The 5803-nt window shown below is 51.6% G+C and overlaps 1 long non-coding RNA gene across 1 annotated transcript; it reads left to right on the top strand.

Moving 5' to 3' along the window:
• Nucleotides 1-1251: 1251 nt before the first annotated feature.
• LOC143844266 (uncharacterized) lies at nt 1252-1748 on the top strand. Its single transcript, XR_013233904.1, has 3 exons — nt 1252-1292; nt 1412-1531; nt 1665-1748. It is a non-coding gene; the product is annotated as an uncharacterized LOC143844266 (long non-coding RNA).
• The last annotated feature ends 4055 nt before the right edge of the window (nt 1749-5803 follow it).

Consider the following 5803-nt stretch of genomic DNA (forward strand, 5'->3'; position numbering starts at 1 on the left):
CGGTTCCGTTGCCTGATGTCCCGACTCCATGTGCATATAGACAATGTGACTCCGCTGATCATCGCGTGTGTCATTTTGCACAACATATGCGAGGACAAGGGACATAACATCCCCTTCCCTGTGGATGAACCTGATCCTGTGGTCCTTGAGGACACTCAAGACATCCCTGAAGCAAGGAGAAAAAGGATCTATGCTGAGGGGTGCAAGGTTCGGGACGCCATAGCCACCCACATCTACAGAAACAGGAGGCGTGTTTAATTGTTTTTCCCACTCTGTTGTTGAATAAAGTTTTGTGTTCTTTGTTTAACCTTGTCTTGTGCGGTTTGTGTACTTTGCCAGCAAAAAAACGGGGATTCTCTGGTCCAAAAGCACTTTGACAGCCCTAAATGCTAACTCCCCACTGAAATTGACACACACAATACGGAAGCGCTGAACGGGGAAAGTTCGGGGAGGCGGGTAGCCAGGAAGTATTGGCGACCCCTGTCAAACCGGAGGATCAATCCACTTATGTTCCAATGAATAATTTTATTGGTGGGCAGCTTTGATACATTTAAAATAGGGGTGGTCGATCGGAGCAACGTACGTTCGTTCCCTAACCGTCATTCCGAAGATGCCGAAGCCACGGAAGGGCTCCTTCTGGCAGCGCGCCGAGGCTGAGGCACTTCTGGAGCTGGTGCTCCAATCGAAAAGTGTTGGCCGCCTTATGGCCAGCACCCACTGCCACACCAAGGGTGCTTACCTGGTGTTGGCATCAAAGCTGAGGGAGAGGGGCTATGTCCGGACCTGGGAGCAGGTCCGGACAAAATTTAAGCGAGTGAAGCTGGACTTCCTCAACAGTCTGGAACAGTGGGGGGGGGGGTCCCGCAGCCAAGCGGGAGGACGGTCTTCCACGACCAGATGGTGAAAATATGGGAGAAGGCTGGGAAGCCCCCCCTGGAAATGAGGAGGCATATGGGTAAGTGCTGCCCTCGTTGTGTTTTGCCCTTAAACATGCATGGCATGACTAGCTGCCTCTTTCCCCTACTGTCCCCAATGAAATTCGAGAAAGTACTTAGATGCTGTCAACCCCCTCTGACTTAGCCCGCCAGTACTGTGTAGAACCACTTTGGTTATGCGCTTTGACTCTAACTGTGGTGTGTCTACCAGCTGTGTTTCATCTCTGGTTTGTGTGCTTTTAATTATGATTGCTCTTTTTCTTTGCCCAGCCACACAATCACCATCCAAGATGGCCAAAGCACCTGAGCTTGAGGAGGGGGAGGAAGAGGGACCTTCCACCTCAGGACAGGCTGCAGGTGAGAGTTTTATGTCTGTGCGGGAGACCCATGTGTGTGTTCCCCCATGGAGCAATATGGGAGCCTGCTGTGATGCTTCCATTTTAAGTGCTATTAAATTCTTTGTTTGATTTCCATAGCAGAAACTATGGAGGCAAGGCTGCGTGCCATGGAGGCCAGGGTGACTGCCTTAGAGGCTGAAGTGGCAGACCTGAAAGGGGAGTTAGAGCAGCAAAGGCAGCAGAGGGAGGCGGAAGAACGTAGGTTATGTTCCCCACTGCCCAATTCTTCTCACACTGTGGCTAAGGCCACCAAAAAGTGTATGCATGTAAACTAAAAAAATTGGAAAATATGTCTGGCACTAATGTGTACTTTTTCTCCCTCCCCACACAGTTAAGAAGAAGGAGGACGAAGACCTCTTCCGCCGCAAAGTGCGGGGGACCGTGGGACGGTTGTGCAGGAGAGTGAGGGAGCTGGAAGGGGCTGGGGAGGGGAGCGGTGGGACCTAAGTTTTGTTTTCTTTTTGTGTTTTGGGGTGGGGGGTGTTGGGGGGGTTCCCAGTTACTTTGCCCATTTTTCTATCCCTGTTAAATATTTGAATTTGTTAAAAAAAAGTTGGCTTTCTTGGAGGGTGGTGGTGGTGGTGGGGGGGTCCAAGTTACATTCCCTTGTTTTTTTCCCCTGTTGAACTGTTTCTGAAAATAAAATGTTGTTGTAAATTTCCTGAAAAGACTCCAGTGTGACTCCTTACACTCGCACACCTTTCACCCCAAACTCCTAAAACACCTTAAACCTTTAAAACACCCTCCAACCTCCAACCCACACAACCCAGAATAGGCACAATCACTAGAGAGGGTACACAGAGACAGAGTCAAAAACATTAACTTTATTGAACAGAAAACAGCAAACACAGATAAACAGACAAAATGGCCCAAACTAGGAGGGGGAGAACTTGTCCGCGGGTTTAACGACTCTCTTCCCGAGAACAGTCCTCCTTCTCGTTTGGGTCGCGGCATTCTGAGAGGGGGTGGGTGGGGTGGGTGCTGGAGGTGGTGGGGGGGGTGGGGGGGTGCTGGAGGTGGTGGGGGGGGTGTGGGTTGGGGGGGGGACGTGCACTGTAATCTGAGGAGGGGTGGCCGCCTCCATAACCGCGACCGCCCTCTCCATCAGCCTCCTTATCATTCGAACTTCCTCCACGCTTTCGCGTAGTGAGTTGTTCGAGTCTCTAAGGATGGCACGGAATTTTTTGCCCTCCTGGGCCACGAGGGAGAGCATCGCGTGGTCTGCAGCAGCGGCACGCCTGGACTCCTCCTGGCAGTGCTCCAGGATCCTTTCTCCCACACTAGTCAGGACGGAGACGCGCCGCAGCCTGCCGCGTTCCCTGGCCAGCCTCTCCTCAGCCGGGAGAGCGCCCCTGGGTGGTGAGCCAGCTGGCTCGTCGTCTTCTGAAAGGACCTCTGTTGGCAAAAAAAGAGAAACAGAACTGTTAGTAACAACGAGACAGTCAAAACCCACCCTGGTGCACATGGTGGCCTTTCTTGGTTACATATTGTTAAACCAAGACTCAGAACAATGCCAGGGGAGCACATGGTTATTGTTTGTTTGCCCATGGTGGCCTTTCTTGCTCACATGTTAAACCAAGACTCAGAACAATGCCAGGGGAGCACAAAAATGAAAAGGAAGCACACAGTTATTGCACACAGACATTGCCCTGCAGCCATGGCTCGAAAGGAACAGTTCATGCACGCTCACCATCTTGTATCTGTATCCGCCTGCGCAGGGCAGGAGGTCCAGCCACCCCACGCTCCTCCTCCTCCTGTGTCCCGGGTATAAAATCTGAAAAAAGGGAAAATAGAACATGATTTAGGACCAAAGTGTGGCAAAGCAAGCTTCAAACCCTAAAGCAGCAACGTTGAGGGACTCTCTTCTGTCTCTTGGCAGTGCTGCTGCCCTGCACAAACAGAAAAGCACAAAGCAGTTAAACCCCCCCCCCCCCTTATTGCAAGTGATACTTACCAACATTTGTGGACGCCCCAGAATCACTGTCCTCTGCTACTGCTGCAGGGGACTCGAGGACCACCGTCCCAGGCATCTGTGTCTCTGTGGACAAGAGCAGAAAATAGTGAAAAAGGAGCAAGCATACAACCTGAACCACACAGCGAGCTCCCAAAGTAGTGGCTAGAGCACTGCAGAATGCCTATGGCTGAGGCATGCTGCAAAACTGTTTGGGTTGTTGGTTAAACACAACCGTTTTAAAAAGCCACCCAAAGCAATCCACAAACATCCAAGCATAGCATGCGTTGCAACGAACACAAGGCATACAATAGTGAAAAAGGAGCAAGCACACAACCTGAACCACACCTCAAGGTCCCAAAGTAGTGGCTAGAGCGCTGCAGAAGGCCTATGGCTGAGGCATGCTGCAAAACTGTTTGGGTTGTTGGTTAAACACAACCGTTTTAAAAAGCCACCCAAAGCAATCCACAAACATCCTATCATATTATGCGTTGCAACGAACACACGAGAAAACGATTCCCAAACGTCAGAACACACATTTGCTCAATATAAAAACAATAAAATATAAAATAAAAAGAAAATTACTTACCGGAGGCAAGGGGCGTTTGCTCAGGAACCTCCTCTGGCTCCCCAGGAGCGATGGCCATCAGGTCCACCGTGACCAATTCCGCTGGTCGTTGCTGGACGGGGGGTGGAGGCCGAAAGCTGGACGAGGTGCCCTCGCCGGGATCCTCCTCAGCGGGTGGTTCCTCGACCGGGGCAGCCGGCTTCCGAACCACCTTAAGGCTCCTCCCGACGCGCTTCGGCCTGCCGGCTCCTTCCCCGTCTCCGTACAGCTGGCGCTGCTCCTCGAAGTAGGGGCAGGTCACCTTTTCGTTGCCGGAACCCTTGTTATGGTTCACGGCTCTCATGTACTCCGCCCGCATCGTTTTGGTCTTCGACCGGCATTCAAGGCCGGTCCTGTTGTGGCCCAGGGCACGCATCTTTATGGCCACTTGCTCGAAGACCTCCCTATTCCTGTGAGAGGACTGGAAGGCGTCTTGGATTTTCTCCTCCGAGAAAATCGCGATCAGGTCCCTGATCTCCGCGTCCCTCCAAGTTGGGCCACGGCCGGTTGCAGGGACGGACGAGGCTTGAGAAGAGGATTCCATGGTGCTTTCGCTAGTAGCTGAGCAAAATGGTGGTGCGAGGTGCAGGGTGCAACGGATCATATACCTTCCCGCACACAAAGACAAAGGGACTAGCCGGCTCCTGATTGGTAGAGGGCAGTAGGGGACACGCGCATTGGCCACATTAGGTCACATGTCACGTTCAAAACTCCTCGCGCGGGAACAGGATCTGCTCCTAATGGCCAGATTAGCGCCTTTTGTTTGACTTCTCGCATGCGCTGATTCGTCCACACGCGGAAAGAGCAGTTTGAACATGCAGCGGGAGCCATTTTAGTGAGATGTCCGCCATTACAAAAACGCATGCCGGTGTAAAACCGAGAGCAATTGCAGTGGCACGCGACAGTTCCCCAATAATATTCACCAACCAAAGCATAAATCAATGACATGTAACTGGCGAACGTTCGTTGTCACGCTCAGCGGACAGTTTTTTAAAATGAACGGCGGACGGCGACTCCGCTTGCCGGAGGTCTAGCCGCCGATGGAAGGGGTTGTCCGCACCCAAGCACAACCACGCACCCGGAACCACACAAAGACCCACTACACATAAACCGCCCCTCATGAAATCACCTCGAATCATATCTATTGAACCCCAGTAATCTAAACAGGAGACTGCGAGCGGCGAACGTTCGTTGGCACGCTCAGAGGAAAGTTTTTAAAAATGATCCCCGTACGTTGACTCCGCTAGTACTGGCCTAAGGTAGACGGGGTTTTAAGCTATGGGCAAATGTTTGGAACGTGACGGTGTGTGCCACTGTGCTTTTGGAAAACTATTGTGGTGTCCGGGCAGAATTTCAGAAAGTGATCGTGCTTGAAAGCCAGTCGCTGTCTCGTTGCCTCGTAGATCCCCGCTCGCTCGGAGAAAAAAAATGGCGGACAGTTCGCCAGAAGTTAGGAGGAAAGGCTCGGGAGGAGGGACTTTGAAGAAACCGCAACAATGGTAACGCACAAGTCTGTGGCGCTACTGTTGCAGATTGGTTGCAGGAGTGTATCGCTATCCGGAGGGTGAATCCACTTTTCTGGATTCCCCTAGAAGCGCTACAACGAAGCGCTTTTTGCGGGTCGGTTGCAGGACTGTTGCAGATTGTGTACGACGTCGTGGGTTATGGCAAATTTGTAGCGTTTCCAAATAGCAACCATTCTGCTACTTTGAAGCCGTGCGAAATGGCCCTCAGGTTTGTCCACCTTATCAAATAGGCATTTTTCTCCCTGCTTTGTCTGTTAGGAGAATAGAACAAATTTGAATCCTGTGGCACCTTTAAGACCAACCAAGTTTTATTCTAGACCTGCATGTATACTTCTTCTTTTTGCGGGTCTTCAAACTTTGTTCTGCTGCTCCTGACAGGTGCTCAT

The sequence above is a fragment of the Paroedura picta genome, chromosome 9, assembly GCF_049243985.1.
Source record: "Paroedura picta isolate Pp20150507F chromosome 9, Ppicta_v3.0, whole genome shotgun sequence".
Lineage (NCBI taxonomy): Eukaryota > Metazoa > Chordata > Lepidosauria > Squamata > Gekkonidae > Paroedura > Paroedura picta.